Source organism: Tachypleus tridentatus, chromosome 1 (assembly GCF_004210375.1).
Source record: "Tachypleus tridentatus isolate NWPU-2018 chromosome 1, ASM421037v1, whole genome shotgun sequence".
NCBI lineage: Eukaryota > Metazoa > Arthropoda > Merostomata > Xiphosura > Limulidae > Tachypleus > Tachypleus tridentatus.
In genome coordinates this window covers 70,237,084-70,260,751 of record NC_134825.1, presented here as the reverse complement: position 1 = coordinate 70,260,751, position 23,668 = coordinate 70,237,084, and the positions used below count along the sequence as shown (strand labels likewise).

Sequence of the window (23,668 nt, the reverse complement as noted above, 5' to 3'; positions counted from 1 at the left end):
AAAGAATTTTGATAAAACATCATATACACTTTTACATAAGTGAATAACTTCCTTTGAAACTGAGTCATATTTTGTTACGCTTAAAATGTTGATAATTACTAGCTGTAGATTTCTATAGACCAATCTCGACTTGAGAGTTCTATCGATCGTTATAAAACCCAAACACAACAAACTTAATTATTTTAAAAAAATGTTAATTGTATTAAACGAAATAATAATTTGATCTAAGTAAGGATTTTTTTCTTCCCGAACTGTAAAACTCCTTACTTGAAAGAAAAAATAATAATACTATTTTTGAAACGTGCGTAAGTGAATTATGGAAAATCCATTATTAAAACCAGAACACATTTTACGAATTTTAAATCAGCAGAACTGTTTAATAAATGAATAGCAAATTGAGTAATTCTAGATAGAATAAAGCTGATAAATATTTCAAAACATAAAAAAATTAATATAAGCTACTTACTTACATCAGGTAGAAAACAGGATTTACTAACTGGGAACTTTCTACGTTATGTTTCTTTGAAGTTAAATACAAGGCTACACAATGTACTATCTGTACTTTACCTATCACGGCTTTTAAAACCCAGTTTCTAGAGTTATAAGTTCACAGACATACTACTGTGCCATTGGTGGAAGTGTTATAATACGTACAGTGACCTATCTCGAAATATCGATTTTCAGTTTTTCACATAATTTATTATAATAAACGGTAAACTTTATTTGTTTGTTTGTTTTTTCTCAAGGCTACCACAACGAATTTAAAATAATAAAAAAGCTGGATGCAGCCCCCGAGATTAATTAGTTTATAATAAATAAACGTAAAATGTTTTTAGGTAAAAATTGTAATATATATATAGGTTCATTCTTGATAAATATCACCAAAAGTGAACATTTTACTAATATTGTTTTGTGTTTGTAGTTGAGTAGTTCCTTGTAAGGTTTCTTTGAGATTTCAATGTTTGACCTTTATATAGTACCTCGTGAGGTCACTGTCAGCTTTCTACTTTCTGAGCTAAATTACATAGAGTGCTCATTGAAAATACATCCAGCACTTTGTTGATGTCATTGTATATCTCGTGAGCACGTGTTAGGCATTGTGAGTATATTCTTTATGAGATCGATATTCAACAGATGTCAATGAGGATGTAATGAGCATTTTGTAAAGTTGTTTAATACTGTAGATCTGGACAATGAACGTGTAGCGTTCAGTGACTCCAAATAAACGTTAAAAAATGCCACAATATCTGAAGTAAACTACTTTTATTAGCCTTATATCCCTCCGTTTAAACCACAGTCCCATTTAAAATTAGTTTTGCTGCTGTAATAGTTGTCCTCTGAGGAGCCACTAGGACACCTAACATATGTATCTATTAGTATGGGTAGTCGGTAATAGGTTCAGACAAGAACCTATGAATAGAAATACAAATATGAATAGAAATTGCTTTGTGGTAATAGTCAAGGTAAACTAAAGGGAAGACCATTATTAAATTGCATTAAATATAATAACGTTGTTCATATAATATTTATGCTGCTTTGTAATCTATCCAGAACAGTTTTGTTGTTTAAAACAATTCGAACAAAAATTACTTAAAATTAGCTCACACTGAATCTTCTCGTACAAAATACATACATTTAACAAATAAAACAAAAGAAATTACAATCAATTATAATTAAAATGCCTTACAAAGCGAATCAGAGATTCCTGTATATTAAAAAAGTATTTGTCAATAATTACTATGCTATAGCTGAAGTGGAAAGCAGAACTCTACTTCCTAACCTACACTGCACAGATAATCCGTTGTATAGCTTTGTGCTTAATTACAAACAACCAATCCTAACCTACAATTATTATAAAAGCCTGGTTTACCATCCTCTATTCTAGTGCGACTAAAAAGCATTGCTTACCTTTATTCTAACAGAGAAACAGGATGTAGATTAATCCGTTGGTTACGTCTAATTATTGTTTTACAATTTACATCAGTGTAGTTTCTCTTGTTGACAAAAATAAAGGTTGAACGCATTCATATCTACCCATGGTCCACGATATTGTTAATCGAAATGATTCTTATGTCTCATCAAGGCGAGTATTTTAATATATATATATATCAGTCAAACAATACGATAAGTTTAAAAGCATTAAAAGTACAGAAACGCAGATTTATAACTCACTAGTTTGTTTGTTTGTTTTTTTAATTTCACGCAAAACTACACGAGGGCTATCTGCGCTGGTCGTCCCTAATTTAACAGTGTAAGACTAGAGGGAAGGCGGCTAGTCATCACCACCCACCACCAACTCTTGGGATACTCTTTTACCAACAAATAGTGGGATTGACCCTAACATTATAACGCCCCCAAGGCTGAAAAGCCGAGCATGTTTGTTGCGAAAGGGGTTCGAACTCGCGACCCTCAGATTATGAGTCGAACGCCTTAATCCACCTGACCATGCCGGGCCTTAACTTACTAGTAAAGATAGTCGGTTAAGAATGATAAAAAGGGTCAACCCTAAATAAGTGATTCAGATTATTCCTGAAGCCTTATTGCACTATGACTTTGCTAGTTTATAAATGAAACTAAATTAAGCAATTTTTGTTGTTGTTATTGTTTTATACTATAGTTGTGTTAAACTCTAAACTAACAAGCAATCTGCTCTGTTACTTGCCTACACTTTTTAGCAGTTTCTGAACAGTCAATTTTGTGATGTTCCAGCTCTTACGGTGATCGTGTTTTTCTTAACTCTACCAGTTTTTGTTGCTGATATTTCAAGAAACAAGTATATCAGGATATTTTCCCTACCAAATAAGGAGTCTATTCTTGGAAAGCGTATTTTCCTTTATCGAAGACCGTTGTATAATCTATATTTTGTGCAAAAGTCTAAGTTCTAACCATTCTCAGTGAACAAACGAATAATAATTAGTAATAATAATTAGTTTGATGTTCTGAAAGTTTTTAACGTTCAATGGTTTTAATTTATCCACTACAAAGCTTAGGCGGCGCTCTCGGCCTGCGTGTTTGTTGTACTGATTACTGATGTAATTGATACAAACGAAGATGATAGCTTAATAAATTAAAAACAAAAAGTTTTTTTTTTTATTTCTTGACAATTTTATGGCGCCAGGTGTTGAGCGAAGGGAAGTTCTAGACTCTTGGTGAGATTCTCGTCTTTATTATAACCCAAGCAGCATGTGTTGTGGCTCTCCATCATAGCAATCCCACTAACTTCTCTTAAACCCTTAACAAAGACATATCTTCTTGGAATCAATTAAAATCAAAATCACATGTTGTAGAGACTTAATTAATAGCCGTAAATAAACCAAAATCTGTAAAACAATTTGCTCAGATCGCGTCGAGATAACAATTTCTAAATATATTTCTGGGAATTATCTCAAAATACAACATCTAGAGCTATATCTAAAGACCATCTGGAGATCACATTTCTAGAATATTTTTAACACCTACTGATCAGTTTGTGTGGCATTACGTTACAGTAAGAAGTGATCTTTTTTTTGTAAAAATTGACGAACTGCTCGACCAAATGCTGGATTTTCTCGTCATATTATATTCTTTTTGAGTCTCAATAAAACAATATGTACAACAAAGTTTTTGATTCAAAGGATTAAACGTTAAATATGTGTTACTTTTCTCCAAACCACAAAACTGATCGTGTTTTTGATGTGTTAATTGCACTTTGAGTGTTCGAACTTCGAACAAGCTTAGTGAAATAAATAGTAGTTTTTCTTGATGACGAAAAACCCACTTGAAATAAAAATGTATCTCAGAACGGCTGGTATGGGCATTAACACTTTTACTAATAAAGAAGAGAACAATGTTTTGACCTTTCTGGGTCATCTTCAGGTTAACGGATCCGACCGTAAATTAAACAGTGAAGAAATACATCTTTTCAACAAAGGACTCAACTTCGCAGTAACACCTAGAAATAGTAGTTTTCATGTTTATTCTCATAGACGTTTTCGCGGGAAGCTAAGCATGATATATATATGTACAGTCATCCCTAATTATCAGATGTTGGACTAGATAGCTAATCAACAACACTCACCGTAAACTCTTCAGCTGTTGTTAAACTGGCTGAACAGTGGAATGTCACCCTAACTTTTATAATGCGCCCACAGCCCAAATGTGTAGAGTTTTTCTAACAATGGGGCTCAAAACGTGAATCATTGGATTTCAAATGCGCCCACGCTAATCAATGAGCCACGACCAACTCAATTTACGAGAAATCTTCACGTTTTTTTATTCTATTTTTGTAGTTTTGAAAGCAACACACGTCTTAATCTTATAACTTTTGAGCGTTGTGTGGTTATTTATACTAACGTATTATCTCTCCCGCACAAGGCCCGGCATGACCAGGTGGTTAAGGCACTCGGCTCGTAATCCGAGGGTCGTGGGTTCGAATCCCCGTCACACCGAAGATGCTCGCCCTTTCAGCCGTGAGGGCGTTATTATGTTTCGCGCAATCCCACTATTCGTTGGTAAAAGGGTAGCCCAAGAGTTGGCACTGGGTAGTGACGACTGGCTCTCTAGTCTCACACTGCTAAATTAGGGACGGCTAGGGCAGATAGCCCTCTGCGCAAATTCAAAACAAACCAAACTCCCCCCACAAAACGAATTCTAACAAGACATAACTATTTCATCAAACTCTTCAATACTTTGTATAAGATCAAAAACCCATTAGATCTATAAAAATATTAATACATGCGCCAGCAAGCAAACCATTATAATTCAACACTGAAACGCTTTATACAGCTCTGAATTGAATACGTTGTAGGTGATTAAACAGAGGATGTAGAACTGTGGAAAATGACATCATAACTTAGGATAATGACAAAAAAGCCTTTCATACACAATCGAAAATTTAAAAAAATATCGAAACAAGCAGCTAACCTTGCTAACATATGGTATATGAGAATATAATACTCGGTTTTATCGCCGTTAGATAAGGAGTAGAAAACCCACATGTAGTGATGATTATAAACCACTGCTAAACGATTTTTATCTACTACTTTTATTAGTTTCCATGCGTAATCTTTCTATTCTAAAGCGATATAAATTATTGCCTTCCGCAACGAAACATCCTAGGGTAACACAATGCAATGTGTCAGATTAATGAATTGATACGTACTGACTTCTTTAACTCCCCATCCGGTGTTTCAGAGGTGGATCAGAGGACTTTAAACCTTAAGAATTGGGCTTTGATACTCGCGGTGAACAGAGAACAGGTATATCTTATGTGGTTTCGTGCTTAACAACGCACAAAATATAATCGAAGAAATACTTTATTAACGTTAACATTTTATGATTTATTGTTTGTTTCTAAGCGAAACGCTATACAATGGACTATCTGCGTTGTGACCTGTGCAGTTATTGAGCCTTGGGTTCTAACGCTATAAGTTCCCTAAAACTGAGCAACTCTGTAGTACCTCAAAACCTGATCGGACGATATTCCTTCTGCAGTTCTTCAAGTTATGCAAAATGATGCTTCAAAGTGAAAGAATGAAACCGAAGAATTAAATTGTTTGAGAAATAAACAGCGTATAAACAATTCGAAACTGATGCTTTGTGTAATATTCGTTATTAAAGTAATTATCTTCAATGCTTAGCAGAATAGAATCATAATAAACAGAAAAAAAGCCAAAGAACCCAGTATCTGATATTTCACCCTTGAATAACAAAAACTGGTTGCAGTATTGAAGGAGTAATCATCTGTAGTACAACAGTTAAAGAGTCATCTCTAATTCAGAAGTTTTGATAAGAGAGGTGATCCAATCAGCAGCATCTGCTCATTCAACTACAAAGTAGCGTTTGTTTTGAATTCCACACAAAGCTACACGAGGACTATCTGCGCTAACCGTTCCTACTTTAGCAGTGTAAGACTAGAGGGAAGACAGCTGGTCATCACCATACCCCGTCAACTCTTGGGCTGCTCTTTAACAATGAATAGTGGGATTGAACATTACATTATAACGCCCTCACGGCTGAAAGGGATAGCATGTTTGATGTGACGGGTGTTCGAACCTGCGATCTCTCAGATTACGAGTCTAGGGCCTTAACCACCTGGCCATGCTGGGCCTCAGAACTGACGGTTACTGAATATGTTCAATATTCAGGATGTTCAGTTATCTGATGTGATCAGAAACTGACAGAATCCGGCTTAACCCTAAAACCGTAGGCTTGCAACATTTCGTTTTGTTCCACAATAATAACTGTTCAATATCTTCTCCGTTTGTGTTTTCGTTGTTCTTTGTTGTGGAACATGACACATTTTTAATTGTTCTGGAATGTTTTATTTCTTATAGAATAGGAAAATTTTAGATATATATTTCTTACTTTTTACAGATCATAGTTTTTTCAGATATAAGGCGAACAGAGGAGCTTTAATGATTCTACTTGATAAAGTGACTCTAATGTATCATTTATATAAAATTTACATGGATTAAATTGTATAGTTGTTTATATAATTACCATACTTCGAAGTTATTGTTTGTAACATGACATATATATCCACACTTTCTAGTTTCAAATTGCCTCCAGTGACACAGCGGGATGTCTACGAACGTGCAACGTTAAAAAACGGGTTTCGATGCACAGATATCCCATTGTGTAGCTTTATGCTTAGCTGCATACAAATAAACAAATCTCCAACTCAACAATTTATGTGGGTCAAGAACGGTAACGTTTCGTACAATTGTCATAGTTCAAAATGCTTCTTTATATAGAAGGCGAAACGTCCGAGGCCCATATCTTTTCTTTCACTCGTGTCTCATTTTTAACAGTTGTGGCACGTAACAAAATGAAACACAGAATATAAAACATCAGTAATTTTGAATCGTTTTCAGCTTGGTTTCTAGCACACTCACCTGAAAAAAGCTTAACATAATTACTTTACAAAAACAAACTGTGTGATGTAACACGAACTGTACCACTAATGAGGTATAACATAAAATGATAGCTTGAGGGTTTGCCTTACTGTTTTTGCACAATGCTCTATGTTGGTGTCCTTATGTACATGTATGGAACACTTAGTGACTGAACTTCCGAGTAGTAACAGAGAAATTAGCGTATGATTGGACAAACATGTACAAGCTGTTATTCTGGTATGTGTAAGTTGTTTTCAGCATTTGTTCGTCTAAATACAAATAAACACCTGTTTTCTTTAAACAGGTGTACTTTTGGTGTAATTTTTTGTCAAAATAGATCAAAACTTTGTTCCAACAATTTATTTGTACTTGATGTAGAGTCATGTCTCGTCACTTTCCAGAAGTTACAAGGCGTCAAATTGTTCGACTGGACTATATGAAACATTGTTTTAGGAAGGTCTGCTAGTAGACGCCGGAAAACTACAGCCCGAGATGACCATGTTTTGATCAGTTTAACACGCAACGTCAAAAGAACTCTTGCAACTATATGGGACGAAAATGGCATGAACGTATTCATTTCAAGGTATCCAGACTGACCAAACAAGATCATTTTGCAAGGAGAGTTATCTGCAAACCGGTAATAACCATAATTAACCGCCGTCACTGTAATACTTGGGCAAAACAGCATGCCGGCTTACAACTAGAGCATTGGTGATATATCATCTTTTCAGGTGAGTTGTGTTTAAGGTTTATTAAAGCCGATGATATGATTCGAGTTCGTAGTTTGCCTATAGAACTAATGAGGGAAGACTGTCTTTCTCACATGGAACGCAGACGTTCGGGCAAGTATTCATTGTTGTAGAAAAACTGATCTTACAGAGGAGCGTCAATGGCGCCCTCTGCACACGTCACATGGAGACGATATTTGTGCCATGTGCCAGCACGATGTTTCAGGATGACAATGCTACTTCCCACAACGTGAGTATTGTAAAGGATCATTTCGATCAGGAGAACGTTACAAGGTTGCCATGGGCACCAAAGTCTCCAGGTAGTATCCCCATTGAAAACTGTTGTGCAAAACTGAGCCAAAGAAAGCACTCAACGGGATATGTTCAAATATGATCTTAAATCCTAGTTTTAACGCTGGCTTTTGTAACTACCTGAACTCTTCATTATTTTAATTATATTTTCTTATGAAAGTTGTTGTGCACCTGCTGTAGTTTCTTAGATCTTCTTAACCCAATTAATCTACAAAATGAACAAACAAATTTCTCTGCAATAATCGAACGTAAAAATGAAACTAAAACAACAGACAAGTTGCACAATATAATATTTAGTCGGTATTCCCCTGGATTTCAATACTACTTCACATCGAGGTTGCGTGCTTTCAATGAGTTTGTGCAGATATTCTACGAAACGTAAATTCTGAAACTTGAACTGACTATCGAACCAAAATAGTAACCTAAAGTCATATTTCACAATCGCTTGATGCAGATCAAAACAGACATATCTTCTTGTCAGTCATTTACTAAATACCAGATCCTATTTAATCAATCAAATATAATTAGTGGTAATAAAATGTTGGTATGTAAAAACTTCTGTAAGAAGAACATTGGGTTTGTTGTATCTTGATATTTTGGTTAAATTTCTTTCTTGTTTCTCTCTGTCTGCAATATGCTCATCGATTACAGACAATCACCAGCAGTTTCCGTTAACAAGCTCTATACATCTGCGCCAGTAATTAAACATAACCATGCATAGGCCTAATTTTCGGACAAAAGAGCTTTTCATAAGCCTTTTTTCTTCTTTTTTGTAGAAGCTGTGTAATTCATCATTCTTTCGTTTTGAAAAAAAAAAATCGGACTTTTTCGTAGTTCTTATTCTTGACAAAATGTTTTTTTAATGACTTGCAGCAACATGTGCATTTTAGAACACATCAAACTTCATAATAAAACAGGAAAAAAGTCCGTTTTTCCACCTCACTTTTAACAAACTTTTTTTCTGTTATTCGTGTCCTCGTCGTCCATCAAACGATCGCTTGTTTACCACCAAGTGGTCTTAGTTACCTCAGAGTGAGTAGAGCCTTTTTGTTATCTGTGTAACCCTAAAGGGTAGACATTGCCTTGACACAAAAGATTTAGCTAATAACAAGATTCAGCGACACTAGACAAACAAATATATATTTTGTTGGAATTTGTAAACATTTCTAGGAAATTAAGAATATTATCAAACTAAAAAGTAAGTATTCAATTTCTAAACAAACACATTTAGCTGTAACTCTAATCTTTCCATCCTTTAGTTTTCTTTTTAACAATAATTAAATAATAATAAAAGAATATATAAATTACAGATACGGTAATTAATTATAACCATGCTTCGCCATCTTATAAAAAGTGTTCACATTATAACACTTGTTATATTATACATAATGCACATTGGTTTTCTTTGTTCCAAACTTTGCATGTTTAAATTCTCAGCATATTCAAGCTGTCTGAAAATTATACTGTCATTTTACCCATTTCACTGAGAGAAGCGATAATTTCAACGGCCATGTATAAAAAAGTAGCAGAGTTCTCTTGAGAGCTGTTTTCGAAGTATTGGCACCTATATTAGCCAGAAGCACTATTTCACTTTCAATATGTGGTATGAAACAGTCGTAAGTTAAACATGAAGTCAATGTTTGTCGTAGAGCAAGAGATTTGTTTTGTTTGTGTTTTGAATCAAGCACAAAGCTACACAATGGGCTATCTGTGCTCTGCCCACCACGGGTATCGAAACCCGGCTTTTAGCATTGCAAGTCCACAGACATACCGCTGAGCCACTGGGGGGCAGAGCAAGAGAAATAATTACTAAAGTAGGACAAGAACGCACTTCTTCTCTATGTGGCATGTTTTCTAATAAACTCAGTGATATGTGGAACTTTGTAGCTATAATATATGACCACCAAATTTCCATGACATTTCACTTGTACGTCAACAAAAAAATAAATTATGAAATGCATCCATGTGACATAGAACGTTGAAATCGATACACAATTAAAAACATTTTAAATATAGGTAAATATATGGTGTTAAATATTTGGACTGTATAAGTTTTAACGTTTAATACATCATCATCATAAATGGACGTGCAATACATAAGTGTCATGTGACCTGTGTGTAAGAATAAATCTAACAATGAAGAAATATACCCTGCACGTTCATCCATTCGGTTTTAACTTTGTATATTTCTTATTTATCATTTTAACATAACACAAGTACAAACAATTTCTATATTGTTTCTAACTCTACTTACCTGTCTGAAATCTCCACTTTATATTGTTGGACTCTTTTCATAACTTGGCATTTTTGCATATTGACAATGAATTTTTATAGATGGTGTATACTATTCTGAACAATAAAAGTGTAATCGAAATTTCTAATATTATAACTTTAGCAATGCTAAAATCTCTGTTATGAAACAAGTTAGTTACGCCTCTCAATTCAATATTATAAATTATTAGATAACTGAAATACAACTTATTAGCTGTATATATCATACATAATGATATCCTATGACTGTACAAAGGATACATATTGGTATCCTTTAATTTTATATGAGTTATCACTTTGAAGTGATTTCTGTGTACTCCACGTTGTTCATGAACCATGGTTAAACCTCAGAAAAGGCACTAAAATGTTTAATGCTTGTGGAAGACCGTTGAACAAATAGAACCTGACCAATTATGATAGGCTGTTGCAGCTTTGCTCTAAGTGTCAAAAACATATATATCAAAAACAAACTTATTCTAAAAGCAGTTTCGAAAATATTGATTTCCACAAGCTGTGTACCATTAATAGAAGCACAGAAAACGCAGTTTAATTTTTTTAAACAAAGATATCTATTTTAATGAAAAGTTAAAATACTTGAAGAATGACGTATCGCCATCTTTATCCTAAAGTAGTTTCATATGAATTTGTTCAATTGGATATGACAGAAGTATAAGCATTCATCAAGCTGAAGGTGTGCAAGCCACCAGTGAGGTTCGAACTCACGACCCCTGGTTTACGAAACCAGTGCTCTACCTCTGAGCTATGATGGCTCGTTGCTTTATTTGAAAAACGTATAATTTCGTTAAGAAACTATACAGTATGTTTAATATCAACTTATCGTTCAAGGTATCAATATAGCATTGTTCAAACAATCACACGTAAAAAATATAATATTAAGAACATCTATTCGACAACATTTTCAACGGTAAGGTATTGTGCTGTTTCCTCCTCTGTTCAGGTATATAATTTGTATATTAATCGCGGAGAGTTGTTCAGGACTATCTATATGTAATACCTATCGAGTTCGCATAATAGTTCATTTTTTCTCCACATTTTATCGAAATATTTTATTGTAGTATGTAGGGGTCTATCTACTATTGTTTGTGGGTTTGAATATTTATGCATAAACTTTGAAGAAGTGGTTTTTGGGCACTCTACATGCTGTCGAAAGTAGTATATTTTATAATGACTCTTGTTTGGTTTAGAATTGTTTTTTGGTAACGTTAATCCACGCTGGAGCTGCATAGTCTATTACAGTTATATACGTTTTGTATATTTTGAGGATGGTTTCAGCTGTTACTCCATTGTTTTTACCAGTTAGACTCCTAGGATAGTTTGTTCTTCGCCTAATTCTTTTCTTGTTAAATCTAATAATTATTGTTTCAGTTAACCTTACTAAGTGATATGCCTTTTGTCTAAGTTCACTGAATCCGTTTTGTTTCTTGGGTAATTTTGATATTATTTCCAAAAATATGGAAAGTCTATTATTTATTATTAAGTGCCTTTTTTGAAGAGAATTTCTTTCATGCCATCACTTTCTGGTGATTTGTTTCTTGAATTCTTAATTACTTATTTGAGTTATGTCAATGTAAATTTTAAGAATGTTTGTTTTTTGATTGTTTGTTTTTGAATTTCGCACAAAGCAACTCGAGAGCTGTCTGTGCTAGCCGTCCCTAATTTAGGAAAGTAAGACTAGATGGAAGGCAGCTAGTCATCACCACCCACTGCCAACTCTTGGACTACTCTTTTACCAACGAATAGTGGGATTGTCCGTCACATTATAACGCCTCCACGGCTGAAAGGGCGAGCATGTTTGGCGCGACGGGGATGCGAAACCGCGACCCTCAGATTAGGAATCTTAACAAGCTTGGCCATGCCGAGCCGAAACATTTAAGAAGCAGTAGATTATTATAGTCATTTATGTTGTGATGTTATTGTTGTTAATATTGATTGGAAAATATGGTTTGTATAATTCTGTGTTATTTGTTAAATGACTGTTTACTGTGTTGTAAAAATAGGTGTTCATGTCTGGGTCGTTTTGTTTTGAAAGTGTTTTGTAGTTGTTGTCTGAAGGATTCTGCTCTTTCTTTGTTGGTGTGCGCTAATGTGTTATTTTATTCTAGTGTTGGGTATTTTCTTGTTGTGGCTTCTTTGGTGAGCCTTTATAGGTGCGACCGAAACTTTCTAGGATCGGTTTTTTTTCGTTTAGTTGGGAGCAGATGTTATCCGATTTTTCTTCTTTTTACAATATAATTTCTGGTCTGATTTTATTTCTCATACTGCTTATTTGTGTTTTTATTTCCTTGTCTCTTGTTGTCATGAGCTGTCTTCTTAATTGTCTTGGTTTCTAGATGTCATGTTCTTTTTCTACTAAGTGGTTGTCGCCATCGCTCCAGGTTAGGCGACCGGCACTTTCGTTGTCCAAGTGAAGTCTCAGACTTCCTCGCGTTTAACAGTTTCTGTATTTGAGTATTTTTTTTAGTGCTCTTTCACCCACATAAGTGTAGATATCTCACTCAGAAGAAGGGATAGAAGTTTTTTACTGTATATTCAAAAGGTCTTCAAAAACTCTCCATTCTTCTTGCTTATTCTCACTGAAGGTCTCCTGATCTCATTGCTTACAATTGTTTGCTTGTTGTGAATTTCGCGCAAAGCCACACGAGGGCTACTTGCGCTAGCCGACATTAATTTAGGAGTGAAAGACCAGACGAAAGGCAACTAGTCTTCATCACCCACCGCCAACTTTTGGGCTACTCTTTTACCAATGAGTAGTGGGATAGACCTATCACATTATAACAGCCCCACTGTTCAAAGAGAAAGCATGTTTGATATCACAGAGATTCGAACACGAAACCTCACATTACGATCCGAGAGCATTAACCACCTGACCACGCCTCTAAAAGTTTTCTGCTTCAAGACTAAATAAAACAAAAATTAACAGCAGCAAATTGTTTTTATTTATTGCTTTTCAAATTTATGTGTCTCAAGGTTAACTTATAGACTTCAGAGTACATAATTATGTTAATGATTCATGGCATGAGCAACTTTTTTACTGATGTCACAACAGTACAAATTGCAACGGTAAGTGTCCTTTATGTGACATTTTAGTTTCTAATGATTGGCTGGTAGACTACACATTAGTAAGAACAGGTGACCCATTCAGGCAGTCTTTGGTCTCTGTTCGTAGAGTTTGTCCTGTTATCTTATCCGAGCGTCACCGGAATAAAAGTTTTCGGCAAGAAAAGAAGTCGGTTCTAATATGCCTCAGAATATGAATTATCTTTATAGACATTCCGATCTGAGAGCGATAATTAACATAAAATTATTTAAAATTAAATAAATAATGAAAATAAGAAAAACATTGAATCCAAATGTAAATATTATATTTTCCAGCCAAAAACTAGGGGTTCTAAGAAAGTAAAGAAACAAGGCTGGAAGTGGTGTCTACATTATGTTTTCGAACAAAAAAATTCTATTTTCACTCCATATATACAGAGTTTATCAATTTTAGTAAAGTCAAACTAGGGATTTACATTAATTTAAGAATTTTATAGTAAATATATCACCAACCAAATGTATTGACATAAACCTATTCCACAACATCTTTCCCACAACCAAAATACAATTGTAATATGTGATCTAAATAGTAAACATAAAAACTTTGACATAAATCCACAAATACTAATGGATGACACCTATTGTAATTCATTGATGAAATACCATCGCCCTAATAAACGACAGTGAACCTACGCATACCACGTATGGTACAAATACAACTGATACCTTAGACACCTCCTTAAATATCAGACCAAAGTTATTAAATTCGAACGTGGGAAAAGATGTTGACAGTGATCTTCTACCAATATGGTACTTTCGATCTCACCCCCGATGAAGATATAACCTTTAAAGAAGACAAATTCGACTACAAAGAAGCTGATAGTTGTAGTCAAATAATCACGGTGTGCCTATTAAAAGCAGCAAATAACTAAAAATAACGCATGGAAATCAAACAAACAACTAATAACACTCATAAAACAACGAAGACAATTAAGAAGACAGCTCATGGCAACAAGAGACAAAGAAATAAAAACACAAATAAGCAGTATGAGAAATAAAATTAGACCAGAAATTATATTGTTAAAACAAGAAAAATTGACAACTTTTGCTGCAAACTAAATGGAAAAACCGACCCTAGAAAGTTTCGGTCGCACCTAAAAAGACTCACTAAAGAAGCCACAACAAGAAAATACGCAACATTAAAACAAAATAACACATTAGCGCACATCGACAAAGAAAAACCAGAAGCCTTCAGACAACAACTGCAAAACACTCTCAAAACACAACGTCCCAGACGTGAACGCCTATTTTTTCAATACAGTAAATAATTATGTAACAAATAACACAGAATTATACAAACCATATTTCCTAGTCAATATTAACAACAATAACACCAATAACATAAATGACTTTTACAATCTACTGCTTACCAGAAAAATAACATTAGCAAATCTACGGGCTCTCAGAAAGTAAAGAAACAAGGCAGGAAGTAGTGTATACATTATGTTTTTGAGCAACAAATTCTATTTTCCCTCCATGTCTACAGCATTTATCAACTTTAGTAAAGTCGAACTTGTGATTTATATTAATTTTAGAATTTTATAATAGATATATCAAAAACAGGTTATTTTCCAAGCAATTTTGAAAATATTGATTTCCACACGCTGTATAAAATTAATAGGAGCATAGAAAACGCAGTTTAATTTTTTAAATAACAATGTCGCTTTTATTGAAAATTTAAATTATATGAAAAATAATGTATCCCCATATTTATAGTAAAATAATATTATGTTATTTTGTTCAATTACAGGTAATGAAAATAAAAACATCCGTCAAGTTCAAGATATACAAGCCACCAGTGAGGTTCGAACTCACGACTCCTGGTTTAAAAGACCAGTGCTCTACCCCTGAGCTATGATTGCTCGTACATATCGGTTAAAAACGCATTATTTCTCTTCAATCTTATACAGTATATTAAATATTCGCTTGTCGTTCAGTGGATTAATTTAGCTTTGTTAAAACGATCACACGTAAAAAAAACATATTAAGAACATCTCTTCGACAACATTTCCAGCAGTAAGGTTTTGTACTGTTTTCTCCTCTGTTCAGATATATAACAGTTGTTTTTTGAAATTACGCATTAAGCTACACCGCTTTTTATTATTGTAAGCAAGCATACATTCGGCTGCGCTACCAATGGAGGCAGCACACACAATAGTTCAATTCTGTTTGTTATTCTCCAAACACTGCATAAAGAAAGCATTTATTTGAATTTTATTTTTTAGATTTTTCTACACATAAATATCAACCTACCAGTTATGAAAAGAATTTTTTCAAACATTAATGAAACATCATTGAAAATTCCTAAATTCAGTTAAACATCCCTCTTCAAACATATAGTCAGCTATCGGTCAGTTACCTCCTTCTTTCTTTGTGAACCTGACCATCACCGAAGTAGGTCGAAACGTTGTTCACTCCTCTACATAAAAATTTTTACAACCCAAACCAGCCGTTTTTACATGTATATTTTTTTCTACAAGTGGGATTTCTCGTTATCACTGATTGATATCCTGCTAGATAACCATTCAATTATAACAGAAGCAGGTATTTATTGTTCACCAACCAAATGTATTGACATAAACCTATTCCACAATATCTTTTTCCACAACCAAATACAATTGTAATAGGTGATCTGAATAGTGAATATAAAAACTTTGGACGTAAATCCACCAACACAAATGGAAGACATCTATTGCAATTCATTGATGAAAATAGTATAGCCGTAATAAACGACAGTACACCTACGCATACTACGTACGCTATAAATACAAGAGATATCTTAGACTTCTGCCTCACATTCTTTAATATCAAACAAAAGTTATTAAATTTTAATGTGAGAAAAGATGTTGATCTTCTTCCAATATGGTGTACCTTCGATCTCGATCCCCATAAAGATGTAACCTTTAAACAAGACAAATTCAACTACAATTAAGCTAATTGCCAAGAATATCAGAAAGAATTAGACAACATATTTCCAGAAAATGTTGAGCATACAGCCAACAACAAAGTAAAAGTTGATAGTTATAGTCAAATAATCCCAGAGTGCCTACCAAAACCAGCATCGGATACTGTACCATAGGAACAACATAAAACTATAAATAACGCATGGAAATCGAACAAACAACTAATAAAACAGAGAAAAAGACAATTAAATAGACAGATCATGGCAACAAGAGACAAAGAAATAAAAACACAAATAAGCAGTATGAGAAATAAAATGAGACCAGAAATTATATTGTTAAACGAAGAAAAATCGGATAACATTTGCTTCCAACTAAACGAAAAAAAAAAAAACGATCCTAGAAAGTTTCGGTCGCACCTATAAAGACTCACCAAAGAAGCCACAACAAGAAAATACCCAACAGCAGAATAAAATAACACATTAGCGCACACCAACAAAGAAAAAGCAGAAGCCTTCAGACAAGAACTACAAAACACTTTCAAAACACAACGACCCAGACGTGAACACCTATTTTTACAATAGAGTAAACAATAACGTAACAAATAACACAGAATTAGAAAGCCCATATTTTCAAAACAGCCCACTCCGGTATGCCTGCGCATTTACAACGCCTGAAACAGGGTTTCGATATCCGCGGGGGCAGAGCACACGTAACTCATTGTGTACCTTTGTGCGTAATTCAACACAACAACAAACAATAAAACAACATTTTCCCAATCAATACTAACTACAATAACATAAATGACTATAATAATGTGATGCTTACCAAAAATTTACATTAACAGAACTCAAACAAGCAGCTAAGAATACCAAAAACAAATCACCAGAAACTGACGGCAAACAAACAATTATCTTCAAAAAAGGCACTTTGAAATTATTTGATCATCTATAAGCAATTTTTCATTATTCTTTTACCCTGGTTACTCTGGGAAGTAAGCTTATACATTCATGTTTCATAAAGAAGGTATGCCAGCCAATAAACCAAACAGTTATCGACCAATCAGCCAAACTTGAGTCATTATAAAATATACTACTTAGGACAGCATATATAGTACCCAAAACCACTTCAAAGTTTATGCATAAATATTCAAATACACAAACAATAGTAGATAGATCCTACCTAGTAAAATAAAATATTTCGGTAAAAATTTGGAGAAAAAGTGAACTATTATGCGAACTCGATAGGTATTGCATACGAGGTCTGTTCAAAAAATACGCGGACTGTTTGAATTGCGCGGCTCCAGTTGGTTCCAGTGGAATCCGCATGCTGTCGCTAGGTTTGCACAAATCAGCTGATTACGACGCCATTTCCCGATTGCAGATATCTTCATTTGTGTATTAGCTACGCGGTTTTAAGTGAAGTGCGATTTTTTTCGTTTGGCGGATTTCAGAATGAATAAGCTGAAGGAGCAACGACTTGCTGTGAAAATTTGTGTTAAACTTGAAAAATCTGCGACTGAAACTTTTGCTATGCTTAACACGGCTTACGGTGATGTTGCTATGAATCGTACGGCATGTTTCAAGTGGCATGAACGTTTTAAGGATGGTCGACAGTCCATTGAAGATGATGAGCGTCCTGGACGTCCTTCCACGTCAACTGACGATCCACACGTCGACAAAATCAACACCCTTGTGCGGGCAAATCGACGTCTGACTGTCAGGGAGCTTGCTGAAGAGTTTGGGATATCAGTTGGATCTTGTTACGAGATTTTGACCGAAAAATTGAAGATGCACCGCGTTGCTGCGAAATTTGTGCCTCAGAACTCGTGCGTTTTTGGACAAACACTCGATATCTGTTCTTCCCCCATCCTACTCACCTGACCTTGCTCCTTGCAATGTTTTCTTGTTCCCCAAACTCAAAAGACCCTTGAAAGAAAGAAGATTTGAGACGATTCCCGAGATTAAGGCAAATGCGACGAAGGAGCTGGAGGACATTACAAAAGAAGCGGACCAGGACTGTTTCAACAAGTGGAAACACCGTTGGGATAAGTGTGTGCGTTGGGGAGGAGAGTACCTTGAAGGGGTCCCAGACCTGTTACTTCTAAATAAAGTACATTTTGTTTTATGACGTCAGTCCGAGTATTTTTTGAACAGCCCTCGTATGTGATAAAGATAGTCTTAAACACCTCTCCCCGATTATTTGACAAATTAGATTATTAACATAAAATTATTTAAAAAGATAAAGAAATAATGAAAATAAATAAATAAAAATAAAACAAGTATGTGTGTTTTCTTATCACAAAGCCACAAGGGGCTATCTGCTTAGCCGATCAAGGGAAATCGAATCCCTGGTTTTAGCGGTTTTGTTTAAATCCGAAGACACACCGCTATACTAGCGGGGGGGAGCGCAAAAATAATATATATATACATACATAATAATAATTATAAATACTAAAATAAAAACATGCCACCTATGAGCGAGACATTAGTGAAGGAACTGATAGTGCAAAATACATGGACATTACCCCGAAGGGGGTCTGAGTAAATATGGGTTACTCTAATCCTCATATAATAATTTTTAATACACTAAACATTTCACTCTAAGAAGGAAAAAAAAAAGAGGAAGAGGTCCAGTGCAACTGACCTTCCTGGGTACACATACATATATACCCAAACGTTCAATCCATATGCACATATAATTTCCAGCCCAAATCTAGGGGCTCTCAGAAAGTAAAGAAACAGGGTTGGAAGTAGTGTCTACATTATGTTTTCGAACAAAAAAATTCTGTTTTTCCTCCATGTCTACAGCATTTATCGATTTTAATGAAGTCAAACTAGAGATTTATATTAATTCAAGAATTTTATAATAGATATATCCAAAACAGGATTATTCTTCAAGCAGTTTTGGAAATATTGACTTCCACAAGCCGTAAAAAATTAATAGGAGCAGAGAAAACTCAGCTTAATTTTTTGAATAACAATGTCGCTTTTATTGATAATTTAAATTATATGAAAAATAATGTATCGCTATATTTATCGTAAAATAATATTATGTTATTTTGTTCAATTACAGGTAATGAAAATAAAAGCATCCGTCAAGTTCAAGATATACAAAGCACCAGTGAGTTTCGAACTCACGACTCCTGGTTTACAAGACCAGTGCTCTACCCCTGAGCTATAATGGTTTGCACATATTTTTTAAAAACGCATTCTTTCTCTTTAATGTTCTACAGTTTTTTTTAATATTCGCTTATCGTTCAGTGGATTAATTTAGCATTGTTAAAACGATCACACGTAAAAAAAATATAATATTAAGAACATCTCTTCGACAACATTTCCAACAGTAAGGTATTGTACTGTTTTCTCCTCTGTTCAGATATATAATAGTTGTTGTTTTAAATTAAGCATATAGCGACACCGCGGACTGTCTGTGCTCCACCCACCATGGGTATGGAAACCCGGTTTTTGTTATTGCAAGACATTCCGCTGTGCTACTAGTGGAGGCGACACATATAATAGTTCAATTGTGTTCAAGCATTGATTATGATTCAATATGAATATTGTTATTTCATTGTGTTATATGCATCACCTGTACAAGAAGCCTCTTAATTATGTTAACACTTACGTAAGGTAAATATTACTCTCTATAAATCATATATTTAAAATGGAAGCATAAATTTTAAAATCAGTAGTAGAGTGTTGGTCTAGTAACCCAAATGTTATGAGTTCGATCCTCGCAGTTGGATTTCGTATTTTAACATTCAAACTAGTAAAATTTGGAAGTGGATTCCACCTCTCGTTTGTTATGTTGCCCATACGGACAAAACTTGAAAGTATAAAAATATCGAAATCGATGAAAATTTAGTTCGTTTAGAAGGTATTTGAGATAATCCAATTAAATTATTCATATAATTATACTAAGGAAAAGCATTAACAAATGTTCTTGAACAAGTAACTAAAACTTTTTTCCGTGTTATTCTTTTTCTTTGTAATTGTAACAATATTAAATTATAAATGATATCACAATGATATCAACATACTAGATTTACTTACAATTCTAGCATATCACTTTTATTACATAGTTTTAGTTCTAAACTCATTTCTTCCTTAAAAGTTATCGCTCCCTGAGATCGGAATGTCTATAAAGATGTCTAAAAAATTTCTAAAGGCATTTTCTTTGTCATTTTATCAACGTGATGTTTCTTTGCCGAAAAGTTTTATTCCAGTAATGTGCGTGTAAGATGACACGATAAACTCAATGAACAGAGACCAAAGACAGCCTGGAAGGATCACCTATTTTAACCACTCACACAACTCTACACTAATGAACATGACGATGACTGAAGAAGGTCGAAACGTTGTTCGCTCTTCTACGTAAAATATTTTCTCAACCCAAACGAGCCGATTTTACATATATATTTCTCTACACTAATGTGTTGTCTTCCAGACAGTCATGAGAAACTAAAATGTCACATAAAGGACGCTTACCGTTGCAATTTGTACTGTTGTGACGTCATTAAAAAAGGTACTTGTGCCATAAATCACTAGCATAATTATGAACTCAGAATGTTATAACACCTTAAGACATATAAATTTGAAAATCAATAAATAAACAAACAATTGTCTACACTTAATTTTGGTTGTATATACCATAGAAGCAGAACGCTTTTACAGACGTGGTCAGGTGGCTAAGGCAGTCAACTCGTAATCTGAGGGTCACGAGTTCGAATACCCAATACACCAAACACGCTCGCCCTTTCAGCCGTGGAGAGTATTAAGGTTACGGTCAATTCCACTCTTCATTGGTAAAAGAGTTGACGGTTGTTGGTGATAACTCGTTGCCTTCCCTATAGTGTAACACTACTAACATTACACAAGTACAAAAAAATTTCTATATTGTTTCTAACTCAACTTATCTGTCTAAAATATCCACTTTATATTGTTGGACTCTTTTCGTAACTTGGCATTTTTGCATATTGACAATGAATTTTTATAGATGATATATATTATTCTGAACAATAAAAGTGTAATCCAAATTTCTAATATTATAACTTCAACAATGCCAAAATCTCTGTTATGAAACAAGTTACGCCTCTCAATTCAATATTATAAATTATTAGATAACTGAAATACAACTTATTAGCTGTATATATCATACATAATGATATCCTATAACTGTATATAGGATACATATTGGTATCCTTTAATTTTATATGAGTTATCACTTTGAAGTGATTCCTTTGTACTCCAAATTAGGAACGGTTATACGCAAATTTCATGTGTATAGTTTTACGCAAAATTTCCCAACTTCCTCTCCATCTTCTTAGTAATGTAGGTAATTGTCCAGAGGTTTCAGATTACAAGTTAATATAACTTTATCCGAACTGCGTATAATTAAACATAAATCTAAAAAATATTTCATCTTGGGATTGGTAGTTACTTTATTCTCAAATATTTCACAGAAATCTAAACTTGAAATACAGTCTTGACCAAAATGTTTGTATATTTTGCAACGAATAGGATAGTTATTATTAAGATGGAATATAAATAAACTTAATATGTCAAGCTGAGAAACATTGTATTAAACATCTAAGTATATAATCTGTATAATGAGACAAGTTCTAGACACATCATCATCGATTTATTAGAAAAGCAAACAATTTTATCAGACACCTGCAGAAAGATGTGTAATTCAGAACTTTACCTATCAAAACAAAACCTTACCAAAACAAAATATAATATCAAGTTATTATCAAGAGCGTTTATAATCTTATATCAGTTCATATTTAACATAAAGTACTTGGTCCTCCTCTTATTCTACTCACCTCCAAAGATGACGTGGCATGCTGTCGATGAGGTTATTGATATAAACCACTGTGATTTCATCCCAATTTGTCACTAGAAAGTGGTGTAACTCAGCTACAGTAGCTGGTTGTAATTAGAAATTTTAAGGCTCAGTTCTGCCCAACAGTTTTCAATGAAATTACAATCTGGAGACTTTGATGGCCATGCCATTATTGTAACGTTCTTCCAGTCGAGATAATCCTGTACAGTACAAGCAGTGTGGGCATTGGCATTGTGATCCTGGATCACAAATTATTGCTAAACCTTTCCCTAGCATATGGCAGAAATATTGTCTTCACATTATGCCTTTAGAAGGCACCATTGGTGTTTCTCCGGAAGATATGAAGAGCGGTTTATCTCCCATAATCAAAAACTGCTCAAACATGTTCTGCGCCACCTCCCTTAGGAAACAGTCTACCCACATTTGTTTTCCAGGCAAACAATGAACACGAATCCTACCACCAGCTTTAACAAGCCACAAACAAGACTCTTCTGAAAAGATGACATGTCGCCAGTGTCATAACTGTAAGTTGGCATGTCGCCAGTGTCATAACTGTAAGTTGGCATGCCGTTTTGGCTAAGTAGCACGGCGAGAGCTGTGAATTCTGGTTAATATCGGTTTTCAGACAACCGTTCTGGCAAAATAATCTTGTTTAGTCGGCTTCCTATTCAAGTTGTTTTGAATACCCTGTAATGAACGTGTCCATGTCATTCCTATCTTAATGGGTTGCAAGACTTCTTTTAACCTTGATGTGTTAAAATGACCAAAATACGATAATCTCAGGTAACAATTTCCGATGTTTACCACTATACTTTTTTGAAACAGCGTTTTCTGTAATCCGAGACGTTCTAGGATTCTGGAAACAGTACACTGAGGTGTTCTGAAAATTTCAGTTTTCTTCATACCATTTCTGAACAGTCGAACAATTTGACGATCTATAATTTCTGGCGCGTGTGGACTCCATCCACACCAAGCACAGATAAATTGTATGAACGAAGCTTTAAGTTATTTCAGAAAAGATTATACCAAAAACAAACTATTTTATACCAAACAGATATGTGTGTGTTCTTCTTATAGTAAAACCACATCGGACTATCTGCCGAGCCCACCGTTGTGAATCCGGAGACTTACCGGGGTACTAGCGGGAGGCACAGATTCTCAAAACAACTTATATGGACCAGAAAAACAACTCGTGTATATTTATCCGGTCACATTTATCTTCTCTGTTACTGCTTGGACATTTACTTAGTAACTACTCCATACATGTAAACAATGACATCAATATTTAACAGTATACAAACATCTTGGACAAAGTTGTGAATATTTAACATTTTTTTGTTTCAAGAGATATAAACAACTGGAAGATAACTTCCGAAACAGAAAAAAAAAAGCAAGTAGAACTTTGTCTATAAACTCTGTTTCGTTACATTTTAATGTAAAATTCAAAAACATGGAAAGCTATTTCAGTTCACTGCATCTATCGATATTTTGAAGCTCATAAACAACATCAGTATTTAAAATAATTTTAACTAATGCACTATCTTACTTATATAAATAAACAAACCTTCAAGCGATATTTTATATTAATCTAAATAAACACAAATAAAGAAATTGCTAT

At 34.2% G+C, this 23,668-nt stretch overlaps 2 non-coding genes across 2 annotated transcripts; both read right to left on the bottom strand.

Moving 5' to 3' along the window:
• Window positions 1–10,884: 10,884 nt before the first annotated feature.
• TRNAT-CGU (transfer RNA threonine (anticodon CGU)) lies at window positions 10,885–10,956 on the bottom strand. Its single transcript has one exon. It is a non-coding gene; the product is annotated as a tRNA-Thr (tRNA).
• A 4,137-nt stretch (window positions 10,957–15,093) lies between these two features.
• TRNAK-UUU (transfer RNA lysine (anticodon UUU)) lies at window positions 15,094–15,165 on the bottom strand. The gene has a single exon. It is a non-coding gene; the product is annotated as a tRNA-Lys (tRNA).
• Between the last annotated feature and the right edge of the window lie 8,503 nt (window positions 15,166–23,668).